Raw genomic sequence first — 25,083 nt, 5'->3', positions numbered from 1 at the left:
ACCCCCCTGTTCCTCTGTCTACCTGCCCTCAACCCAGCCATCCTTCTGTCCACCTCCCCGATTTCCTCCCCCCGAGGTGTGTGTGCATGTGTTGGGGAGGCAGGGTGTGTGTGCGTAGAGAAAATGCTCTCCCCCACGCCCCAGGGCTGGAGGAATCCAGATTGTTTTTGTGAGTGTGTATTTACATGTGAGTATCTCTGGGTGTTATTACTGTTTTGTCATTGTATGTGCATATATTCTATGTGCCTCAGTGACTGTGTGTGTGTGGGAGGGATGTATGGCCGTGTACCTTCCTGGCAGTGGGCGTGCGAGGGTGTGTTTTTGTGCGTTTGCTGTCCATATAATGTCAGGCGTCTCTCTCCCTCCCCCCTCATGGGGAATATCCCCCTGTGGAGCTGAGAGTCCTCTCTTGGGGAGGGGGACTGCTCTCCGCCCCACCTAGACCTCTCCTCATCCGTTCTGTCCCCTCTTCCACTCAATTATTTTGTAATTTTTAACATCTAATAAGAAAATCAGCTGCTCCAACTCACTGCATCCTGACGATAGAGGCCCACGCCCCAGGACCAAGAACTGCTTTTCTTTCTGGAGAAAGAGACTCCTCTGCCCTTTACTTTGAATTCTGAGACAGAACTAGAGAGTGGGGGTGGGGAGGGAAGAGGAACAAATAAAGCAGGAGTTGGAAGGGACCCGGGTGTGTAACCTTGGACGAGACATTTAAACTCTCTCTGTGCCTGTTGCCTGGTCTATAAAATTGGGATAATCACTGGCCCAACCTTTTTCTGCCCAGGGCTAGAGAAAACTCCCTGTAAACCTTCAGTAGCCAGAGGATGGGGCTTACAACGAGGCTTTCCTGGGATCCACCCTCCATCCCTCCTGCTGTGGCTGGTGGGGAGGCTAACGGGGCTTACACAGTAAGTGGGAAGAATTGGGCCAGAATCACCAGACCCGGTGCCGAGGACAGATGGGCCAGAGCCATGTTTGGCCCTCACAGCAGTGGTGTGGTTTGTCCTTTCTTCCATTTCAGGGATAAGGAACGATTGTGTCTGTGGATGTCGATCCCCCCTCTCCTGAAGTAATGATCTCTCAGCCATGACTGGGGCTTGGTGGGGGTGGCTGTTCCCCTAAGGGTGAGAGAGACTCTTCAGGAAAATCTGAAGGACCCTAGATTCTCAGATTTGAGCTGGAATGGATGAATGAATAAAAAAGCATTTATTGAGCACTAAGTACTAGAGATAGTAGAGAAAAACAAAACATTCCCTGCTTTTAAAGAGCAACTTGGGGAGATAATACAGAAAAATTCAGCTGCAAGTTAAATCTGGAGGACTGGAAATCTCCAGGTTTCAATGGTAGGGCACGGGCAAGACCCAGAAGTCTTTAGGTTACATGAGTAGTTCTGGCATTGTAGGCTGTTACTCTTATTAGTATTGCTGGTCCTTCTTCTCAGAGAGGACCCAGGACATCATGGGATGTGAATTGGATTTAAGTGAGACAGAGCTGCACAAAATGATCAGCCTCCATCTCTCTGCCATAGTCATCCAAGTCCGGAGGCAGGACAAAAGTCAGGATGAATGACTCTGGCTCCGGATGCAGTGGCTGTAGGTTGTAGAGGCAGGGCACCTAATAAGGCCTAGAGAACTTCTGAAGGCTGCCAATAAAGCCTGATGGTCCCCAATCTCATTGAATGTAACGGGCTTTTTGGGTCCTACTTCATCCAAGGCCCCCTGGGAGCAGTTCAGCTGCTTGGGCAGGGCAAGGGAAGTAGCTGTCCATGGTAGTGCTAAGTCTCCTCATTCTCTCCCCCTCCTAAACTTTATAAGTCCTGGGACCAACTAAATTTTCTATATGAGCATCCGTACCTCAGCAATCAGCAAATGCTATAAATCAGGGCTTGAGTTATTGATTTTTTTTTATTGTCTAGACTTAAGAAAGCGAAGGAAAAAATGTTGATAATACAGGTTAAAACAAAAGTGTATCATGTATACGTTTTTTTTCCTCAGAGAGTTAGATGTTAAATAATTATCAGCACATCCTTCCTCCCAGCCCAGAGCTCCTTCTGCTGCACAACTGCAGAGGCCTGGGTAAGGAAGCCCAGGATGAGTGGGCAAAGTGGAGAGTGAGGAACTCCAATCTGCAAGCAGAAAGAGAATGAATTAATTAAGCTCTTTACTGAGTAGAAGAGGGAGGGGAGAGAGAATGGGACCCGTGGGCCCAGATGTTAATAACTGGTGTATTAATAACTGACTGAGAAGGGGCAAGGGGCCCTGGCGTGTCCTCCCTCACCCCAAGAAAAGGTCTGACCTTGACTTTCTTCCAGCAGGCACCAGATGGTCCTTATGTGACTGCCAAGCCAGGCACCAAGATGCCCACCTTCCCTGCCCCAACTGTGGAAGATGGAGCCAAGCCTTCTGAGGATCCCAAGGGCCATATGTTGATGCTGATAGCTCAGCCTGGGGTGCCTTAGAAAAAATAGGATGAGGTTGGGATTGCAGGGTTCAGACTTGGAAAAAGTGTTTGTTATTTTCATTTAGCCCTGTCTGAGTTAAAATCTGACCTCAAGCATTCATTAACTGTGTGACTTCAGGCAAATCATTCAACTTCTGCCTGCCTCAGTTTCGTCTATGTGAAATGGGTTAATAATTACACCCACCTCCTTATCAAATGAGATAATATCTGTAAAATGTCTAACAGAGTGCCTGGAACATAATAGGCTTAATAAATGCTTCTTCCCTTCTCTACCCAGTCTCATTTTACAGACAGGGAAACTGTGGCCCCCCAAATCTCACTGATTTGCCCACAGTCACATAGATAGTAAACGGCAGAATAGGTTTCAAACTCAAGTCTTCCAATCCCAGTTTAAAGCTATTTCCATGATATGAAGGGGTCCTTGTCCAGACTGAGAGAACTGGTGGCCCAGAACCCTGCCCAGAACATTTGTTGAAGGAACTGGAGACATTTAGGATGAAATCTAGCACATAAATATTTTCTAAATGTTTACTGAAATGAACTAAACTCCTATTTTATGAACAGCAGGGGAAGCTGGTGTAGTGGATAGAACCCTATAGAGTCAGAAAGTCCTGAGTTCAAATATTGCCTAATTCCAGCTGGTAAGGATATTGGGGGCACTGAAAGATTTTGAGCCTTGGCATGGGGCAGGGCAAACATAAAAGCTTGTTGAGAGGACTTGAGAGGAGAAGACATAAGGATCTGAAAGGCTGTCTGCTGAGAAAGGGGATGGAATTGTTCTGCTTGGTCTCAGGGTGCAGAACTGGGAACAGTGGGTCCGAAGGACCTGGAGGGCAGATTTTGGTTCAACTTAAGGAAAAACCTGTGGTTGAAAGAAGCCTCGTCTGGGGGCCAGGGATTCTAGTCTTGTTTCTGACACTGACCTGGGCAAGATCTCAGTCCTGGGGGAATAGGCTGAGGTCTAATATCTGATGATTCTCAGCTTGGACCCTGGTTCTTTGGTCCTGTGCCCACACACTTGGCATCAGAAGTATGTGCACAGCCAGCTTGGGGTGCTCAAGCCCTCTCTCTTCACCCATGAGGAGACATATAGGTGGGGAGAGACTTTGACAGCTTTAGGTCTCAGTGATGCTCATAAATCTAGCTGTAAATTCAGTTGCCCAGGCTTGGTCACCACAATTTATTTGACTCCCCCCATCAATCAGTCAAATCTTTCTTGTTATGGTTATTAAGGGCACCCTACAGGGAGAGAGAGAGGCAGCCAAGCTACAGCCCAGCCAGAGATGAGGAGGTCTCACCATGTAGGCTGAGCACTGTCCTCCCAGCACTGATGGAAGGACGTAGGGAAGAAAGGACTTTAAGGGAGGAACATCTCCTCTATTAGATTGGAAACTCCAAGGGCAGGGGATGTTTTTGCCTTTCTTTTTTAGCACAGAATCTGGCACATTAAAGATGCTTATTATTGTTGACTTGCTCCATCTGTTCCAGAGCAGGGTTCCACCATCTGGGCCAGAACATCTCAGACCTTTTCTACCAAGGTCCTGGGAGAAGGATCTTTCTACTGGTCCATGACAAAGTTAAGGGGGTTAGGGAAGAAGGAAGGAGGAAACAGAGAGCAGTGGTTTGAATCCAAAGAGAAAGGTCCCCTTTCTTCCCTCTTGCCCTGCTCTCACAGTGGGATGCCACTTGGATGAAAGTAATTGGAAGAAGGTATGAGTGAACCTTTCTGCTCTCTCCAGGCAGAATCTTTGGATGGGAATCTTTGCTTGGGAAGTTCCAAAAGGAGATGGGACCTTGTGTTGGAGAGATAGTTGGACATCAGGGCCCTGATGGGATCTCCTGGCACTATCATCTCCTCCTGGGGATCACTCTCTGTTGGGGCTAAGGACCCCAAACTGACATCCACAAGAAAGGGGTGAGATGGGAACTAGGAAAAGGAGAGGGGATCTGATTGAGAGTGGGTTAATCCATGGAGTGTTTGCCATTTGTGAAATAGAGGTAAGGCTCCAATATGAAGACCCATGTTCAATTCCTTTATTTACTCAATACTTCAATCAATAAGCAACTGTTTATTGTCTATCATGGACCAAGCATTGCATTAAGTTCAGGGGATTTATTATTCAGTTGTTTTTCAGCCGTGTTTGACTCTTTATGTCCCCATTTGGGGTTTTCTTGGCAAAGATGCTGGAGTGATTTGCCATTTCCTTCTCCAGCTCATCTTACAGATAAGAAAACTGAGGCAAATGGGATTAAGTGACTTGCCCAGAATGACACAGCTAATAAGTGTTATATTCTTCTGACCCCAAGCCCAGGACTCCTTGTACCTGGGTGCCCTGGTGCAGGAAGTATGAAGATAAAAATAGAAATAATCCCTGCTCTCAGGGATCTTACATTCCATGAGGAAAAACTACATGCGCAGATAAATCCTTGCTTTTACCCCCTTCCCTCAATCCTCTCTACCCATATTCTGGTACTCTCTTCTTTGAGGGACTAGGACTTGATACCCTGCTTATGAAATTAGCATTATACAATTAATTATTACTGAATCCTTGTCTTTTTTCCCTCCTAGACTGAGAGATTCTTGAGGTCTGAGTGCAAAGATCATAGGACTTGGGGGTGTGTGTGTGGAGAACCAGAGCTAAATCTCTGCTATTATTACCTGGGTGACCTTCATCTCTCCAAGCCTCAGATTCCTCCCCTGAAAAATGAGAATACCTGTTCTTCTCACCTGAAGGATTGCTGTGATAGTCAAATGGGAAAATGTTCACATTATTTCCTACAGCCCAAAGTGCATAAAAAAATAGGAGCAATTGCTCCATTCCAGAAACTCTACAGCTGAGTTTGTCATCGGTGCTGCTCCTGTTTGGATCTGTTCCTATTCTTCTCCTTGAACACTCCTATCCCAAACTCCTCTAGGCTCTGACCCAACTTAGGGTAGCTCTTGGCTGGGGAGTCGAAAATATAACCAGGATTATCTAGATCAAGGCAGAACCTTGGAGGGATTCTAGAGTGATCCCAACCTAGAATGAATGGGTTACTCAGGGAAACAGTGAGTTCTCCATTCCTAGAGGACTTTTCTAAAGGATGATGGAGACTCTGAGAGGAAGTATCACTTTGTCTGGGGTAGAATGAAGTGTCTTCAATCATTGAGCAGGAGGGAGAAGGATGGAGACAACACCAACTTGAAGTCACTTGAAGCCAGGTGGGCTACTACAATGACAAAATGATCATTTACATAGCCTCCAAGCTTTGCAAAGTGCTTTACATATACTATCCTTACAATAACCCTGTTGATGACATGATTCAAACCAGTTCCACTTGTTTGGTGATGAAGAGAGCCATCTACACCCAGAAAGAGTACGGTAGGAACTGAGTGTGGACCACAACATAGCATTCCCACTCTCTTTGTTGTTGTTTGCTTGCATTTTGGTTTTTTCTCAGTTTTTTCTTTCTTCTCAATCTGATTTTTCTTGTGCAGCAAGATAACCCTATAAATTTGTATACATATGTTGAATTTAACATATACTTTAACATATTTAACATGTATGGGACTACCTGCCAGCTAGGGGAAGGGGTAGGGGAAAGGAGGGGAAAATTTGGAACAGAAGGTTTTGCAAGGGTCAACATTGAAAAAATTACCCATGAATATGTTTTGTAAATAAAAAGCTATAATAAAAAATACTATTTGCAAAAAAATTCCTAATTATATTCTAAAAAAAAAATAACAATGATCCTGTTGTTATCATCCCATTTCATAGATAAAGAAATTGAGTTACAATGAAGCAAAGTGACTTGCCCAAGGTCCCAAAGTTAGTAAATGTCTGAGGCTAAATTTGAACTCAGGTCTCATTGAATCCAAATCAGGCACTAGCTATATGACAACAACACGTCCCTTCACTGGGTTGTAGTGAAGGAGTGGGAACAGGACAAAGACCAGGCCTGACATCTGGTAACTTCCTAGGCACTAAGCTAGGAAGCACTGAAAAGGCTGGATCTGGTCAAAAGATCTTGTATCAACTCCCAGCCCTGGTTTGGAGTCCAGGTCTGTAACTGTGTGACCTTGATAGATCACGGACTTTAAAAACACTCACTAACCTCTCTGTGCCAGTTTCCTGTCTTGTAAAACCAGGAGGTTAGACTTGATGACTTCTAACGTTCCTAGTTCTACCCCTAAATCTATGACTGGAAATGCTGTCAGCACCTCCCTATTTTAGCACTTTGGATCAAACCTCCATGTGCCCTGCCTTAGTTTTAGGTCTGGTTTTCAAGCAGAGTCTAGTCAATCAATTGAGAATGTTATAGAGAGTATTCTTGTTTGGGGAAGGGTTCAACTAGGTAATCTTTGAAGTTTTTTCCAATCTGATTCTTCGATTTTATAAAACAATTACTGCCCCAGGCTGGTGAAAGGCCGGAAGAGGAGGGATCTTGTGTTCTAAGTAAGGTCTCCTCTCTCTCCATGCTCCATACTACCTTACAGGTAAACCACAACTTGGCCTGGGTTAACAAACCTGAAAGGAGGTTTAGAGTTCATTTTATCTAAGAACTGATACTCCATTTTATAATTGGATAAACTGAGGCACAGGGAAGAACTGTGACTTTTCCTTGATCGTACAGTGGTTGGTGTAGGAGTTCAGAAAAGGGGTACCAAGGCCAGCAGCAGAACCAAGGTGCCATCTTCCTGTAATGGGCCCTGGGCCCTAGAGCTCAGTCCTAAAGTAGCTATGGGCTTTCTATGGAAGGAGAGACTTTCACTCTTTCCCAAAGTTTGCTTTCTTCTTTCATGATTGCAGGACTCGAATTAAGAGAGATACACAGTTTCTCTGAATATCATCACCCTAATAGCACAGTTGATAGAAGTCTGGAAATATTGAGAATTACTTTTTTTTCCCATAATTAACATGAGCAGGTAAGAGAAGGGAGCCTGCCCCCTGCCCCTTACTGAGAACTTGCAGACTCCACTTGGTCCTGGCCCTGCCTCCAGATAGACTCCCACCTAGCCTACCTATCAATCAATATTTACAGAGTTGGTGCTAATTGGTGCTGAATGACAGGCAGAATGTAGAGTATTAGAATCAGAAGGGAACCTTAGAAAATGGAGTGGCCCATGTTTAACCTATATCAGATGGCTTGCTGTCTGGGGGAGGGGAAAAGGAGGGAGAATGATTTGGAACACAAGGTTTTGCAAGGATGAATGTTGAAAACTATCTTCTTTTTGAAATTTTATATTTTGAAAAATAAAAAGCTATTTTTTAAAAAAAGGAAAAAAGATGGAGTGGCAGAATAGCACAGTGGATAGAATCAGCGTTTCAGCCAACAAGACCTAGATTCAGGACCTGCTCAAGTTGCATCCTGACTGAGTGACATTAGGCAAGTCACCGAACCTTTTAGTGACCTGGGAAATTTTCCTCTTTGGAAATTCTACCCATGAAATGACTTCTTGCTTTTCTGCCTCCAAGTTTCCCTGGCTTTCTTCAAGTCTCAGTTTCAATCCCACCTTCTATAGGAGCCCTTTCCTGGTCCCCCTAGTTGCTAATGCATTCCCCTTTCAGATCACCCCTCTCTATTCTGCACATAGCTTGTAGGTACGCGGTTATTGTTGGTACTGTTCAGTTATTTGGCAGTTGTGTCTGACTTCATGAACTCATTTGAGGTTTTCTCGCACAGGTATTGGAACTGTTTGCCATTTCCTTCTCTAGCTTGCTCAGGAAACTGAGGCAAATAGGATAAAGTGACTTTGTCCAGGATCATACAGCTAGTAAGTGTCTGAGGCTGGATTTGAACTCGGGAAGATGAGCCTTCCTGACTCAGATGTAGCACTCTCTGCTCTATGACGTCACCTTGTTGCACTGGATCCGATAATAGCCAACATTTTGTGTACCGGGTATTGTGCTAAGCATTTTACAATTATTATCTCATTTGATTCTCAAAACAAGCCTGAGAGATAGGTGCTATTTTTATCACACCCCCATTTTACAGAAGAAGAAACTGAGGCAAACAGAGATAAGTGACTTGCCCAGGGTCACACAGCTAATACTTGTCTGAGGTTGGATTTGAACTCAGGAAGATGACTTTTAATGTTCCCAGCAGTCTGTGCATTTTAAAACCTAGCTGCCCAAGAATGTATTTAACATTATATTATCTCTCCAATTAGAAAGTATGCTACTTGAGGACAGGACCTAAATTATTTCCTTTATTTGTATAAGCTTGTTGAGTGACCAAAAAATGTGTCAAACACTGTACTAGGGGCCAGGGAGACAGACAAAAATGGTAATTTCTGCCCTTGAGGAACTTGCAATTTGCAGGGGAAAACTACAACGTGCTCACAGATAATCAATCAATAAACATCTATTAAGTGTCTGCTATGTGCCACGCATCTTGCTAAGTGCTGGGGATACCAAAAGAGGCAAGGAGCTTCCAATCTAGTGCAAAGAAATACAAGGCAAGCCAAATGTAGATAAATAAAGGCAGTACATATTCCAGGGTTTAACCCAGTGTCTAGCATATAGTAAACATTTAATTGATCCACTGGTATAGATAGAGTGAAAAAAAAATAGACAAAGTCATTGGAAAGGGGAAAGTTAACAAGTGGAGGAATCAGGAAAAAACTTCCTGCAGGAGGGGGGACTTAGGCTGAGCCTCGAAAGGAGCCCAGGATTCTAGGAGGAGTGAGAAAATTGCAGGCATGAGGCACAGCTGGAGCAAAGGTACACAGGTGGGAGATTGCATGTGGTGCATGAGGAAATAACAACTACATCTGTTTGGCTGCATAGGGAGTGCGTGCATGAGGGACAACTTGGAAAAACAAGCTGAAGCCATATTGTGCCTTTAATATAATAGTTAACAGTAAATAATAACTAGTATTATTTGCCAAGTGAAAGTGCATAGAGCATGGAGTCAGGAGGATCTGAGTTCAAAGTCAGCCTCAGACACTTACTGGTTGTGTGACCCTGGATAAGTCACTGTTTGCCTCAGTTTCCTCATCTGTAAAACGGGGATGCTAATTACACTGAATTCCCAAGGTTACTGTGAGGATCAAAGAGAATAATCGTGTTTGGCAAATAATAAGCTATTACACAGCTGTATATACAGGCTACGGAGCTCCCTCAACAGAACATTAAGCTCCTGAGGGCAGACTGGGCTGCATGTTTTTGTCTACACCCTCAGCTCCCAGCACAAAACATAACAGTATCTGGTGAGTGCCGAGTGAATGTTGAAAACTATCTTTACATGTATTTGGGGAAATAAAATACTATTGAGAGACAGCACGTAGAGCAGTAAATAGAACTTAGAGAGACTCACAGTCAGGAAGATGGCAGGTTCAAATCTCATTATCAGACAGTTCATTCAATCTCATGAATTTCAGTCTCTTGATCTGTTAAATGGGAATGATGACATCAAAAGCTTGTTCATCTGAATTCTAGAAGGGACTCCCAAAAGGCACCTATTGCAGATCTCCTTATGTGACAGATGAGGATCCAAGAAAATTCAGGGATTGCTCAGGGTCCCATGAGAAGCAGCCTCTGAACTCAGCTTCTCCAAATGGTTTTTCCACTGGCTCCTATAATATTTCCCTCACCAAGGTGCAAAGCTCAAAGGAGATAATGTATGTAACACACTTTATAAGCTTGATTAGGGCAGTTAGGTGCCCAAGTGAAGAGTTCTGGATCTTAAGTCAGAAAGAACTCAGTATAAATTTAGTCTTAAATACTTACTAGTGGTGTGAACCTAAGCAAGTCACTTAACCTGTCTGCCTTAGTTTCCTCCTTTGTAAAGTGAGCTGCAGAAGGAAATGTCAAACCACACCACATCTCCGCCAAGAGAAGCCCAAACGGAGAGTCAGATACAACTGAAAAATGACTTTGTTCAGTCAATATTAATGTTATTCTTTAAAATAGTAGAATTTCAGGGCTGAAAGAGACATTTCTGCCGAAGTAGTCATCCTTTCTACAATATTCCCAACAAGGGGTCACCCGAGACCATGAAGAGCTTCAGTGATGGGGTACCCAAGACAATCCCTTCATTCTACTTTTGGAATGGGCCATCATGAATTGCTGTATCATATTTTATATATATTTAATAGTATATGTTATACATGTACAATAATACATGTACATGTTATACATGCATTATAGTTTTATAATATACATATATTTTCATGATAGATATGTAATATGTATGTACATGTATGAATGCAGTTATAGAATATGTACATATTATATATCAGCTACTATATCATTATAATGTTAAATATAAATCAATATTAGGATTTCCCCCTTCTATTGAAATCAAATCTATCTCTCTGGATTTCTCTTCACCGGATCACTTTGACTCTTGTTTCTATGCCCTCAGAGACTAAGTAGAAAAAGTCACATTACTCAAATACTTAAAGGCAATTATCATGGTCCCTCCTAAATCTTGTCTTTTCCAGGCTAAACCCCTTTCTAATCTCTGCAAGGCTTGTTTTCCAGCCCTCTCTCATCACAATCTCTTTCTCTCCACTATCAATGGACTCATTCATGTCCTTCCTAAAATATCCAGAACTGAACATGACACTCCAGGTGTGAGGACTGTGAGATGATGATAGCCTCCCCAACTCTGACCGGGCCGTACTAATAAACCCAAGGCTGCCATGGAGGACTGGCCAACTGGTGTGGTGTGTTCTGGGTGTTGGAAGTGCTCAGTAAAGTACTGAGAAGGTATAGAGGGCTCAGAACCTGCCTCTGTGGAGGAAACAGCCCAGATCAGTGAAGTCCTTGATGCTTGAGGAATGGGGGCTGGTTAGCCTTCTGGAAGGCCACTTGACTCTCAGTTCCTGCCTTAGTTAAAAATCAACGTTACAAACACAAGATGTAGTGGTGTGCCAGTAGTGTGTCAGTCAAAAACAACAATAATCCCCAAACCAGTTTGATTTTAGACCATGGTAAAAACTGAGTCCGAAATCTCAGAGGTGAGAGCCCCACTGTGCTCTGTCCAGATCCATCTAGAGAGCCATGTTCTGTTCTGAGGATCTAATTTTAGGGAGGACATTGATAAGGGGGAGAATATTTTCCATTCTTTTAAAATCATCTGCTTCATCTTTCTCTTTGGGTCCTTTTTTTTTTTAAATAAGTAATTTCCTAAGTCCCAGCTTTTTAAATTGTAGCTCATAATTGAATGTAGGGGGGAGTCACAAAATTATGATTCATTATCAGTAAATGTTTGATTTGTATACCTATTTTATATCTCTGCATAGCCAAGATTACATTAAAATTTCTTGGGAGAAAAGTGGTCTTGAATGGAAAAAGTTTAAGAAGGCTTTCTCTAAGCCTAAGCAGTGTAGTGCAATGGAAAGAACCCTACTCTAGAGTCATAGGTTCAAATCCTGCCTCTGACACTAAATAACCTTAGGCAAGTCATAGTTTTCATGGGCCTGCTTCCTCATTGGTTGGATTTACAAGGCCTCTGAGGTCCTTCCAGCCCAAAATCTATGATCCTATGATCTCTCCCTTACCTCCCCACAGAATCCTTAGCTTCCTTCAATAGCCAGCTCAGGTGCTGCCTCCTACAGAAAGACTTTTCTGATTGATTTCCCTTCCTTAATTCCCTTCATCAATATGCTTTTTATTGTTAATTTTAATTTTTTTTTTTTTACTGAGGCAACTAGGATTAAGTGACTTGCTGGGGGTCACACAGTCAGGAAGTATTAAATGTCTAAGACCAGATTTGAACTCAGGTCCTCCTGACTTTAGGGCTAGTGCTTTATCCACTGCACCACCTAGCTGCCCCATTATACTTTTTATTTACTTAGTAATGCTCATGTTTAATCCCCCTACCCCTACCCCAGCAGAAGGATAAGGACTTGAGGCAGAGGCTGTAGTCCCCCAGCACCTAGCACAGTTCCTGGCACAGAGTAGATCTTTTAATAATTGTTTATTAAATTGGATTATACAAGAATGGTGAAGAATTTGGCAATAACACCCTATATAAAGACGGCCTTAAAGAACTATGACTGTTTAGCCAGGAGAATAAAAGCCTTGATAACTGTCTTCTGGTTCTTGAAGGGCTGTCATATGGAAGAGGGATTAGGTCTGTTCTGTTTGGCCCCGGAGGAGAGTATTAGGAATAATGTGGGGCAAGAGGCAAATTTAGCCTCAATATCAGGAAAAAGCAACTTCCTAATGATGATAGCCATTCCAAAGTTGAATGAGCTGCCTTGGGAGGCAGGGAGCTCCCCCTCACTGGAGGTCTTTCCGAAGGCAGGAGCTGTATGGCCCAAGTGCAAGACCAGCGGGGCTGCTTGCTCTGCAAAGGGGACATCTCACGATCTGGGACCATTGGGAGGCTGGGGTTTCTCCCATGTCTCTGTGCCTCAGCCAACAAGCCTACGAAGGGATAAGGAGGACACAGCCCCTTCTCCAGCCCTGATCTATGGTGTTGTTATTATGTCTGTGAACTTGGGGAAGTGGATCTGAACGTAATGGATAGAGTGCAGGCCGTGGGTTCAAATCTCAGCTCTGCCACTTAATACCTCTGTGACCCTGGTAAGTAATTCCCCCTCTTTGAATCTCTATAAAAAAAGCGGGGGTTGGGCGGCCTGAATGGGCTCTAAGGTGCCTCTCAGGCCTCAGCGAACCACCAGTTTATGGTGACAAAAGTGGCCTGAGTTTCCATTGCTCCTGGGCTGGGAGCCGGAGTCTAATTTCTTTAACCTGACATTCATGGTCCTATCCCAATTAGTCCCAAACTCTCACCCTTATTTCCCACAACTTCCCCACAGAAGCCATCCATTTACTCTAGTTAGTGTATTCCCCATCCTGCTTTCCCTTTTCCTTTCTACATTCCAGTCTTACTCTGTTCTTCCCCCTTCTTCAAAGCTCACTTCCTCCTCTAGCTTTTTTTTTTTTTTTTGACTCTCCAAAGGAAAAGATATTTAATCAACCATAGCAAATTAAATGACAAAAACCTTTCTCTTGTGGGTTACCGTACCACCCGGCCAGGGACCAGGTAGAATCTAGTCCCAGAGAATACGTATGAGCAGAGAACACATTCATTGGAAAGGGGTATGTCCGCCAGAGGACCTCCCTGTGGGACCAGGGCCTGCCTCTGTCCTAAGCACTCATCTTATTCTGGTGACTGCGGAAACCTTTCCTTCCCTGCTTATCCTGTGGTCACAGTCTTTTTTCAACTATATTTTTATTTTCAGATTCAGATTCCCTCCCTCTCCATCCCATTGGCCCTTGAAATCCGGACCACACCAGAGCCTGTTTCCTCTGCCCCCTCCAAGCGAGGATCTCTGCTGGTGGCTTTCTCTCTCCTACAACTCAGAGTTGGACGAATGAGAAGATCTGTGAAGATGTACTCGTTGGTTCCAGGTCACAGACATCCTGAAGGACCATCCAGAACTTTGGTCCAAACTCCAAGAGTGATGGAATAAAGCTCTGTACCCAGACCTCTCCCAGGGACTTTATGAAGGGGCCCCATGGTGGGCCTAGGCCACTGGGTTGGGGAAGTGGATCTCTGTGCCAATGGAGATGTATTTATTGCTTCCAAATTAAGCACCAATTTACCCGTGTAATTGTCTGCTAATTGACACAAAATCCTAATGCAATTAGCAGGGACCCTTATCTCCCTTGGAGCTAGAAGAGAGGAAGAGTTATAAGAAGGGTATAAGAAGAGTACTCAGCTCTGGGAGGGAGGGTGAAAGACAGAGGAAACGCATTCCCTGCCCTCAGAGAGTTCCTAATTTGAGGAAAGAAGCCCATGAGTTGGGTGTGTGGGGGGAGACACGGTCAGGTAATGGTCTCCTCCAACTAGATGGAGTCCCCGGGGTCCATGTCTTGATCTGCCCCAATTTGCCTTCCTTCTCTGCCTGAAACTCTGGTCCCTGATCCCATTAGCTCCTGTCAAGCCTTACCCCTTTATCTTCTGTCTTTCTGAGGGCCTTGAGAACATCCTGCTACAAATATATCTAGTGCCACTTCAGAAAGAACTTCATGGTTGGGCACCTCCTGGAATTATGCATTATCACCTTGAATTTCGACCCACCAAGGAGGAAAATAGCTGAATCTGGAGTTAAGGAAACTAGGTTCAAGACTAGATTAATCCACTTACAATCCACATGGCTCAGGAAAATCATGTATCTTCTATAAAATAAGGTTGTTCTAGGCGCTAAAGTGCAGAGAGTGCCAGGTCCGGAGTCAGAGGACCCGAATTCAAATCCAGCTTCAAATACTAGCCGTGTGATCCTGGGCAAGTCATTCAACTCTGCTTGCCTCAGTTTCCTCATCTGTAAAATGAACTGGAGAAGGAAATGGCCAACTGCTCCAGTATCTTTGGCAAGAAAACTCCAGATAGGGTCATGGAGAATTAGACTTTACAGAAGAGCAACAAGTAGTAGTAGTAGTAGTAGTAGTAGTAGCAGCAGTAGCAGCAGCAGCAGCAGCAGCAGCAGCAGCAGCAGCAGTAGTAGTAAGTATAGCCCCAGCAGTAGCAGTTAACATTATACAGCACCTACTAAGTGCCAGGCACTAGGATAAAATGCTTTACAGTTATTATTTTATTTGATCTCACAACATCTCTGCAAGGCAAGTACTATTATTTCCCCCATTTTGGAGAGAATTGAGGCAACTTTACAATTATAATTCGATTTGATTTCACAACATCCCTGGCAGATAGGTGCTATTATTTATTCCCGTTTTATAGAAAATTGAGGCAGACAGAGGTTGAGCGTCCCACAGTAAGCCCCATTTAAACTCAGATCTTCCTCACTTCAGACCTGGTGCTCCATCTACTATACCATGTGGCTGCTCCATCTCTGAGGTCCGTCTAGATCTAAATCTCTGATCTTCTTCCTCAAACCTCTGACTAGCTCCTGCGTCTGTTGCTCTCACTCTCACCTCTGATTTGGCTGCTCTCTCTCTCTTTCCCGCAGGGTTTCTAAGAAAGAAGGCTTCTCTATTTTAATTCCCCTGTCTCCTTCTCTCCCTTCTCTCTTCAATCTTTTTCATCCCTTTCTTTCTGAACATTCTCAGGTCGCCTTTCAGCCCTCCCTTTCCCTTAAGCTGTCTTTCCTTCTCTCTCTTTCCTTCTATAACCAAACACCTAAACAGTTACTGCCTCCACCCACCGCCCCCGCTTTCTTATCCCAGGCTCACTTCATTCCAATGAAAATGCTCTCTTCAAGGTCACCAATGACCTCTAATACACAAATCCGATGTCTTCCTTTTGGTTCTGGGATCATAGAAACATAAATATAGAAATTGAAAGGACCTCCATTTTGGGGGGGGGTTCAGTTACTTCATTTTATAGTTCATCAGCTAGATTTAGAATTAGAAAGGGCCTTAGAGGCATTAAATCCAACGCTAAAATTTGACAGATGAGGAAACTGAGGCAGACAGTGCTGAATGACTTGTCCAGAGTCACAAGTGACTAAATGTCTAATTTAGGTCTTTCTGACTCCAAGCCCACTCTAGCCACTTTAAACTGGCCCTTCCTCCCAATTTTCTTAGCTCTGTTCATGGCCCTCTCATCTTCCCAAGCACCCCAACTTAAAACCTTGGAGTCATCTCTGATTCCTCCCCTTCTCTCTCCTGTTTCCAGTGAGATGCCATTTATATTGTTGATTCTCCTTCCTCAAGGTCTCCAGCATCCCCTCCCCTCCCACAGCCACCACCCTGACATAAGCTTTCCTTCCCACCCCCGGAGACAATTGTAACTGCACCTTCATGGTCCTTCTCACCTTTTTTCTTTCCCCCTTCCAATCCATCCTTCACAGGCTGCTGCAATAAGCTTTCTTAAGTAGCTGTGGCCGTGACACTCTGCTGCTCAGAAATGTTCATTGTCCTCCTACTGAGCCTCAGGCTTAAGTTCGAACTTTGGACGGATGGCAGCACCACAAAGCTCACGTCATCTTTCCAGTTGCATCTCAAGAAATCCTGCACTGCACTCTCTTGTCCTTCGAGTCACTTCAGTCGTGCCTTCCTCTTTGTGACCCTGTTTGGGGTTTTCTGGGCAGATATTGTGGTGGTTGGCCCTTTCCCTCTCCAGCTCATTTTACAGATGGGGAAACTGAGTCACATAGGGTTATGGTCACAGCTAGTGAGCATCTGAGGCCGGATTTAAATTCAGGAAGATGAGTCTTCTATCCCTTCCCTCCCCTGGGTCACTTAACTGCCCACCACATACTCTCCACATCAATCGGATTGGATTATTCTTTCCTAGCATACAGAAAGTACTTGTTGATGGATTTCCCATCTCTGTGTCTTTGTCTTTCCTTATCTACCTCCCCTCTCCCTTGCCCCTGAAATGGCCCTGTTATTTATGTGAATGTGCCCAGTGTGTTCAGCAGATCCTGAGCCCCTTTCTCAGGACACCAAAGGTCTTCTTCTGACCCTTCGAGGCAGGGAAATGATAAAGCTGCCCTACCAGCTTGGGACCGGTGTCCCCAGTCCCAGCTCTCCTTCTTGGAGGTGAGGCTCAAGTTGGGGATCCCCAGTGCTGGATATTACCCATTAACCCTCTCCTGCTCTTTCAACTGTTCCTCAAACCAACTATCCCTGCCACTGGTTATGGACCCTGTCTCTCCAGGGGACAGTGTCCCGTAGCGCTTCTTGCTTCAGCCCTGCTCAGAAAGTGGCCTGGAAAGAGCCTGAGCCCAGGACCATGGAGACCCTACAGCTCCTGTGGCCCGCTCTGCTGTTTACTCATCCTAAGACCCTTTCCGTCTCACTTTCCCTATCTCACTTTCCCCATCTCACTTTCCCCTTCTCTACAATAAGGCAGTTAGATGGTGGGCGAGTGAGGGGGCTGGGTCTGGAGTCAGGAAATTTCACCCCAAATCCTGACTAGCTCTATAATTTTGGGCAAATTATTTAATTTCCCTTTGCCTCAGTTTCCTGAACTATAAAAATGAGGTGATAGAATAGTACTGATCCTCCCCCCCTTTCCAGGCCTGTTGTGAAAATCAAATAAGATAATATTTGTAAAGTGCTTAGCACAGTGCCTGGGACATAGTAGGTGCTATATAAATGCTAGCAGTTATTATTAGACTGGATGATTCTTTCTAGCTCCAACATTCTAATTTTATGTTGGAGCATCCCATGTGCTAAGATCCCTCCAGATCTGACAGTCTATGTTTCTAAACCCCTTCTCATCCTGATATCCTGTGTTAGAAGGCTCCTCCAGCTCCGACATCCTGTGTTCTAAGGCCCTCCCAGCTCTGACCTCCTGGGTTCTAAGGGCCCTCCCAGCTCTAACATCCTGGGTTCTAAGGGCCCTCCCAGCTCTGACATCCTGGGTTCTCAGGACCCCCCTGCCTCTGCCATGCTATGATATAAAATCTCTCCTGCTCTGACAGTCACAGATTGAGAGTTGGGATAAAATGCAGATTTGATCTTGTCCCACCTTTCACTTTAGCTCGGAGGCCATGTAGTCCGTAGAAGCCCAGTGGTCCGCCCAAGTTCAGACACTAAGAGGCAGAGCTGCCTCCTCCCCCCCCCCCATGGCACTATTCCTTGGGCTCTAACATAACTCTGTTTCTGCCCTTGGGCCTCTTGCTTAGCCAGTGGGAATCCCCCATGGAAGTCCTTCCTGGGCTCTAGCCTGTGTCCCCAGTGGTTTCTGTGGTGTGAAAGCATCCTGCGAGAGCCCCATTATAGAAGACGGATGACTCCCCGCCTCCTCCCCCCAGGAGACCCTGGGAGCGTGAAATGGGTTGTGCCCGATGGAGGGTGGCAGCTCCCTGCCTAACAGCCCATCCTCTCCGGCTGTTGGCTCCCCGAGTGCCCATTCAGGAGGGCAGGGAGGGGAGCGGGTGCAGCCGAGCGGGACCAGTCCTCACTTCTCAGCTTCCATGCGGGGTTTGACCTGGACACCAGGAACCATCCCCAACTTCACTCCTCTTGCCCAGATTCTAGGCAGCCCCAACTCTCCCGCCATAGAGAAAAGGAGGGGCAGGGTGGTCCAGGGGTTAATGCCAGGGTGGGGCTGGATCAGGGTAGGGGAACACATGTTAAGTCTCTTGGTTTCTACAGCCCTAAGGTCTGTCCAGGTCCAGACCTAAATCTACTGGTCTAAGGGGAGAAAAACTCTCCCCTCCTTGACTCCCCCTCTCCCCGGGGCCCCGGCCCAGAGGATGGGCCCTGCTCCCAGCCCCCCGAGCTTGGGCAGGGCAGGGAGAACCCCCGGCTGCTTTCCGATAGCCTTGGTGGGCCGCTGGGGTGGGGGATGGGGAGACAGAGCCGTTCTTCCCCAAACACTCACACGCCACAGCTGCCTTTGAAATTCAAATTCTCCCTTTGCTCGCTGGGCCCGGCCCGCCTGCCTCGGCTCCCCAGCTGCTGGAGCCGGAATCACCGCGTTTCATCCTGTCTAATTACCGCAGGCTGCCCAGATCGGAAATTAAAATTCATTCCAGGGGCGACCTCTGGAAACCAGCTCCGGGAGGAGGGGGCTCCCCTGGAGCGTGGCTGCGGGATCGGCCCCGGGGTCCGTGGCCATCTGTGGCCTTGTGAGTCTGGCTGCGATTGCGGCCGGGCCCGAAGCGGTCCTGGGCCCCCACGTGAACGCATCGGTGGCAGGCTCTGGGCGCGAGCCCCCACGGCCGGTGTCCGGTGCCACAGGTCCGGGAGGGCGCGGAGGGTCTCCTCCCGCTGTGTGACCCTGTGCCCCTCTCTGAAGGGGGGCCGGGATCAGGAGCGGGGAGAGTGGGAGAGGTGAGGTGGGGATGGAGTGGGAGTGGGCGGGGGGGGGGGGGCGGGGAGGAGAATTAGGATTGAGTTTGGGAACAAAAGGGCAAGGATTCTATTAGATGACTCCGGGGAGAGAGGAGGGGAAGGAGGAAGGGGTCCTAGGAGGGTGGAAGCCCCGGATCTGCAGACGCACGTAGACCCTCGGCAGGAACGTCGGGCAGAACCGGAGCATCAGACACACAGATCAATCTGCCACAAACACTGTGTGAGCACACACACACACACACCCCCACACTGACGCACACACCCACACACTCTTGCCGGTGAGTTCAGTGCTCACCGCCCCCACGGCACAGGCTGGGAGCATGCTCCAGGTGCCCCAGACCGGGGAGCCTTGTTCACAGCCCCCTCACACTCCTTCCTCTCGTCGCTGCGCAGGCAGACCCTCGGATCCCAGAGAGAGACCCCTCCTCTGAGCCCCTCCCTTTCAGGGACCCTTCGGGAAGGTTCGTGACTCCCCACCCCCACTCCCTCTCGCCCCATCTTTTGCAGTCTATCTGCTCTGTCGGGCTGAGCTGGGGCATTCTATTCCAGGTGTCTGGGCGGCAGAGGTTGCTGGTTAAGGACATCCCCACATCCATCCTAGACCGAAAAGGCAGGCTCTCGGCCCCCCTTTCTTGGTGGAGAGTGGGGATGGGTCCTGCCACCCCTGGAACACTCATACCCATCCATAGTCACACCCCACCCTCCTCTATGATCATGTGTGTGTAAGGGGAACAAGATTGGTATTTTTCATTCTCTGGTTTGGAGAGGGAGCAGGAAAAAGCTGGAACCCTTTCAGAGGCAGAGGGAGAAATCTAAGGAGAAAAAGGAAAGCTTTTCAAGGTCTTCCTTAATCTTTGTGGGGTTTACCTAATTCAGCTCTGTGGGACCTGCTCCGGACCTGAAACAATTTCTATCCTGTCTTTCCAAAATATTCATTCCCCGCCCCCCTGCTCCCCATCCTGTTCCCTGAACCTTCTCCTTCTCCCCCCAATTCCCTTGTCTTCCCCTCAAATATCCTGACCCTCCAACCTCCCATTCTGTTCCCTACCTTATCCGCCCCATTCCCCTCGCCACTCTGCCCTAAGGCTTTAGACAATGCTAAGAGGACCGTTTTTAAGGGGATTAGGCCCCGGGGAAGAATGTGTTGGGGGGAGGGGGGCAAGAAGCAGGTGTCTAGGGGAAGATTATCAGTAATCAGGAAAATAAATTGTTTTCTGCCGCTTCAGTGCAGACCCAGCCCCTAGGGGGAGAGGGGGTGGTGGAGGAAGACAAGCTGGTAGGGGAGAGGATTGGGAAAGAGTAGAAGAGAGGGGGGACCTAGGGGATGGGATCAAAGGAGGAATTGGGGAGGGGAAATGGGGAGATGGGTGAGCCTCCTCAGAGAAATAAAAGCCTGGGGATCAAGGTTCAGAGTGGGAATTGGGGAAGAGATGGAAATTATCAGGAGATGAAGAGGTCCTAAAATTCTTTCCCCTCCCGACAGTATTTTATTTTTCCAAATGTTCCAAACATAAAAATAGTTTCCAACATTCATTTTTGCTAGCTTTTGTGTTCAATTTTTTTCTCTCTTTCCCATACCTGAACCCTCCCCAAGACAGCGAGGGATCTGATATAGATTAAACACGTACAATACTTTTAAACATATTTCCATATTTGTCATGTTGTACAAGAAAAATCAGACCAAAAGGGGAAAATCCATGAGAAAGAAAAAGTAAGGAAACAAACCGAAAAAAGGTGAAAATACTATGCTTCAATCCATGTTCAGCCTTCATAATTCTCTCTCTAGATGTGGATGGCATTTTCCATCCCAAATCTTGGAATTGTTTTGGATCACTACATTGCTGAGAAGAGTCAAATTCATCACAACTGACTATCACATACTCTTGTTGCTGTGTACAATGTTCTCTTGGTTCTGCTCACTTCACTCAGCATCAGTTTATGTAAGTTTTCCCAGGTTTTTCTGAATTCTGCCTGCTCATCATTTCTTATTCCATAACATTCATACACCATAACTTATCCAGCCATTCCCCAACTGATGGGCATCCACTCAGTTTCCATTCCTTGCCACTACAAAAAGTGCTGCCGCAAACATTTTTGCACATGAGGATCCTTTCCCCTTTTGTATGGTCTCTTTGGGATACAGACCCAGTAGTGAGACTCTTGGATCAAAGGGTATGCACAGTTTGATAGCCCTTTGGACATAGTTCCAAATTGCTCTCCAGAATGATTAGATCATATCACAACCCTAACCCTAAATGCATTAGCCTCCCGGTTTTCCCACGTCCCCTTTTTAGGATTCTTTTTGGTGGAGTCTCAGACACTGAAGGAATTCCTAGAATCTGAAGCAATGATTCCAAAAGTTGGAGAAATGGAAAACTCAATTGACTAGCTGGAGGTGTGTGTGGGGTCTGTTGGAGGGCTGGATCATTAAAGGCAGGGGATTGACTGAGAGGACCTGCCTTGAATGGTGGAGGGAAGCAGGAATGGATTTAGCAGTAAAATGGATATGATGAAGTCTGCCTGGCTGGACCTATTCCCCTACCTACCCTCCTTCACTCAAACCTGAATGTCTACATCCAGCTTCCGCAGAATTTCAGAGTCTCACATTTGGAAGGGAACTCAGAAACAATCCCTTCCAACCAAGTCCTTAGTGTGGATCTCTTGGTATAACATCCCTAAGGAATGAATGAAAGAAAGAAAGAACATTAGCTCATTTATTATGAACCAGACTCTATGCTAAATTACTGGAAATACAAAGATTAAAAAGGGAGATGGTCTCTGCCCTCAAGGAGCTTACATTCTAAGGGCAGAAAACATGTGAGAGATGAAGGAAGAAGGGGTATGGATCCAGAGTGATGGGCAGATGATGAGTGGGCGTGGGTGCCATGTGGGGATGGGGCACGAAGTTGAAGCAGGATAAGGTTAAGTCCGAGAATGGGAGCTCCCCAAATGGGTGGATGCACTTTCCCAAGCACTGGATCGAGAAGACCTGGTGCCGAGGTGCAGGTGTCCATTTCTGTGTACAGTAAGGATGCTGGGGAGCTCACTACCTTCTAGAGATTATCCCACGTTTGGTCGAAGTGGATTGGAACTCACTGTTGTGCAGCAGAACTCTCTCCCCCCTTGTCACTTCCCCTGTAGCTCCTAGTCTGCCTTCTGAGGCCAAGCAGAGCAAATCTAATCCCTTTTTCACATGACAGTCTTTCAAGTGTTTCAAGACAGCTGTCATTTTCTCCTTCCCTTTTCTTTTCTCCTGGCTAAATATTGCTAATTTCTTTTATTTCCATTTTCTCCCTCCCCCTCCTCATACCTGCCTGTTCTCCCTCAACCCTCAACCCTCAGTCTAGGGAATAAAGATCCCCCATTGCAGCTCCAGCTTGGCTGGCTGGATGCCTGCCTGGGGAGGGATCCAGGTGGCCAGGAGCCCAGGGGAGGCAGCCTCACTGCCCGCTAAGCCCCAGCTCCCCCGAGGGATTCCCCTTCAGCCCGGCACTGGCTACTCAGCTGGAAGGTAGGACTCCAGGGTCCTGCTCTCCCCAGCTGCCTCCTCCCCCCCCCCACAAGAGAGAATCCAGATAGGGAGGGACACAAGGGCCTTGTGTCTGTTAGCCCGAGTGTTATGTTCTTGAATTGGTTTGTAGGACTCTGTGTGTTATATGTCAATGTTTCTGTGTATATGTTTCATACAAACAGTGAGGGAAGAGGAGCAGTATACACAGAGACAGACACAGAGAGAGAAACACAGAGAGAGAGAGTGATAGAGAAAAGAGAAAGGGGGGAGAGAGAGAGAGAGAGAGAGAGAGAGAGAGAGAGAGAGAGAGAGAGAGAGAGAGAGAGAGATATGAAGATGAGCCAGAAACAGGGAAATAGATCCAAATTCAATTTCTCTGCACGGAGACACACAGATGCACAAATGCAAGCACAGGGACACAGACAGACACACACACACATCTCTAGATCTTACATGTAAACCCCAGTATCCTCCAAGGGTCTTTCTGGTCAGTCTCCTGCCTCTCTTGGCCCTGGCTGGGGTTTGGGGAGGCTCATATTTTGGAGCTCAGAGGGACTTCCCCACATGCCACTCATCCCCTAAGCCCAACACAGAGAATGGGGGAGATAGGAAAAGTAGGCTTTATCTGATATCCCCTCTTCTCCAGTGACCAAGCATCTCACACACTCTACCAGTGGCCTTCACTCCCTCCCCTGCAATAGGAGAAACTGAGGGTAAACTAAGGGAAAGACTTTCTATCTGACAAGGTCTGCTGGGAACCTGTTCCAGAAAAGTTCCAAGGGAAGGCAGCATCCCGGCAGGGAGATGGATGAAATGATCCTGGTCAGGGAGAGGGCGAGGAGGTGGGTTGCAGACAACAGGGAGCTGGACAAGACAAAGACAAGGAGCTCGGCGGAAGGTAAACTCTCGCATTCACCCCCTCCTGCCAACCCAGGTCCAGGTGGAAGGAATCTGCTTAGGCCCTAGGCCCAATAAATAATGGGAAAGAAAATGAGAGTACTTTCAAATCTGTTTAAAGGGCAATGAAGCATGATAGAGACCTTCTCCTCAGGGAAGGAGGCCCAGCCCAGGCCGGGCCAGGGGCTTCAGGGAAGGAGCTTGGCAGAGGGTAAAAGGAAGGGAGGGCCTAGGAAAGGAAGCTTCAGGTCCTTCAGCCCTTGGGGGCAAATTCACTCCTTTCCCCTCCTGGCCTTCTTCCATGACTTACTGATTCATTCTCTCCTTTTCCTCCCTTTTCTTCCTTCTTCTGCCCACCTATGTAACCACATTTGCGTCAGGAATATGCCCTGGGGGCACTGCTGGCAAAAGCCGGTGGGAATCCAGGACTCTCCCTTACCCCAGTGGGGTATCACTTGGGGCGAGGTAGTCAGAAACTAGGGAAATTGCTCCTTGGGCATCTTCGTTGGTGCCCCTTTACCTATGGGACTAAAGAGCTAGGGCCAAATCCTTTAGTACCCAGGGGCCAGAAGGCATTTAGATAAAGGCCTACTAGCAGAGCCCTCCTGCCTCCCATTCTGTTCTAGGTCCAGGGTTCCTGGTTCCGATTTGGATGTCCTTCCCTCAGCCCTAATTCCGAGTCCCCTTCTCTCTTCTCTCCCTCCTTTCTTTCTCCTCCCCCATGGGCCATTAGAAAAGTCAATTTGGCCTCAATCAGCTGCGTTTGAATATGGAAATGATTTTTAATTACTTCAAGTCATCCAGGGTGGTTTTATCATCCAAATGGCTTTGAAGATTCCCCAGGGAGGGGACTTGAGAAGAGGTGGTGGGGGTTACAGGAGAATGTCCCTCCCAAGAAAGTCCCTCCTGAGGTCTGATCAAAGCTCTTCAAGCTGCCTGCCAGGAGCTCCTAAGATCCTTCCACCCCTCAGACCTCAAGATAACTGCCCCTGTCCCCAAAAGAGAGTCTAGAGGTAGTTAGACGCCCAGGCAAGAGCAGGAGGGTCTCTTCAGAGATAGCATTTCCCCTGGGGAGGGGCCTGAGAATGATCAGTCAGGCCTGAGGATTAGGGGGAGTATGGGTGGGGCAACAGGGGAAGAAGAGGGGAAAATGAGAGAGTACTGAGAAGCCAGCTCCCTCCACCTGTAGCAGATTTTCTTGAGGGAAGAAATAGGTCAGGAGCCAGCTGTGGTGCATCTGGAGTATGGTACTTCTCCCTGTCCCAGTTTCTGGCTTTTGCCAGCCATTCACTCATTCATTTACTTATTTATTCATTCAACCATTTATTCAGCATTTAGTGGGTCCAAGGCCTTGGAGTCTGCTTTGTTACCATTGTTTATCCTTTATTCTCTAAGACAAAATGACATTAGGGAGGTGAGGCAAGTGAATGGGATTTCAGGGAGGGAGGACTGCCAAAGTCACCTGCCTCACTTTCTCCTCTGGAACCATCTGGCAGATAT

At 46.7% G+C, this 25,083-nt stretch overlaps 2 long non-coding RNA genes across 3 annotated transcripts; one reads left to right on the top strand and one right to left on the bottom strand.

The window, feature by feature from the left end:
- Window positions 1-1,905: 1,905 nt before the first annotated feature.
- On the bottom strand, window positions 1,906-5,454 carry LOC116422785. Its single transcript, XR_004233324.1, has 3 exons — window positions 5,192-5,454; window positions 2,299-2,456; window positions 1,906-2,128 (listed from the first exon to the last, which is right to left on the bottom strand). It is a non-coding gene; the product is annotated as an uncharacterized LOC116422785 (long non-coding RNA).
- Window positions 5,455-5,529: 75 nt separating this feature from the next.
- Window positions 5,530-14,005, top strand: LOC116422784. 2 transcript variants are annotated; one of them, XR_004233322.1, is made up of 3 exons: window positions 5,530-5,665; window positions 12,699-12,983; window positions 13,646-14,005. It is a non-coding gene; the product is annotated as an uncharacterized LOC116422784 (long non-coding RNA). The 2 variants fall into 2 exon arrangements; XR_004233323.1 differs by having other exon boundaries at window positions 5,531-5,665; window positions 12,703-12,983.
- Window positions 14,006-25,083: the final 11,078 nt, after the last annotated feature.

This window comes from Sarcophilus harrisii, chromosome 3 (genome assembly GCF_902635505.1).
Source record: "Sarcophilus harrisii chromosome 3, mSarHar1.11, whole genome shotgun sequence".
Taxonomy (NCBI): Eukaryota; Metazoa; Chordata; class Mammalia; order Dasyuromorphia; family Dasyuridae; genus Sarcophilus; species Sarcophilus harrisii.
The sequence above is the reverse complement of the archived record's forward strand: the minus strand, read 5'-3'. Positions and strand labels throughout refer to the sequence as shown.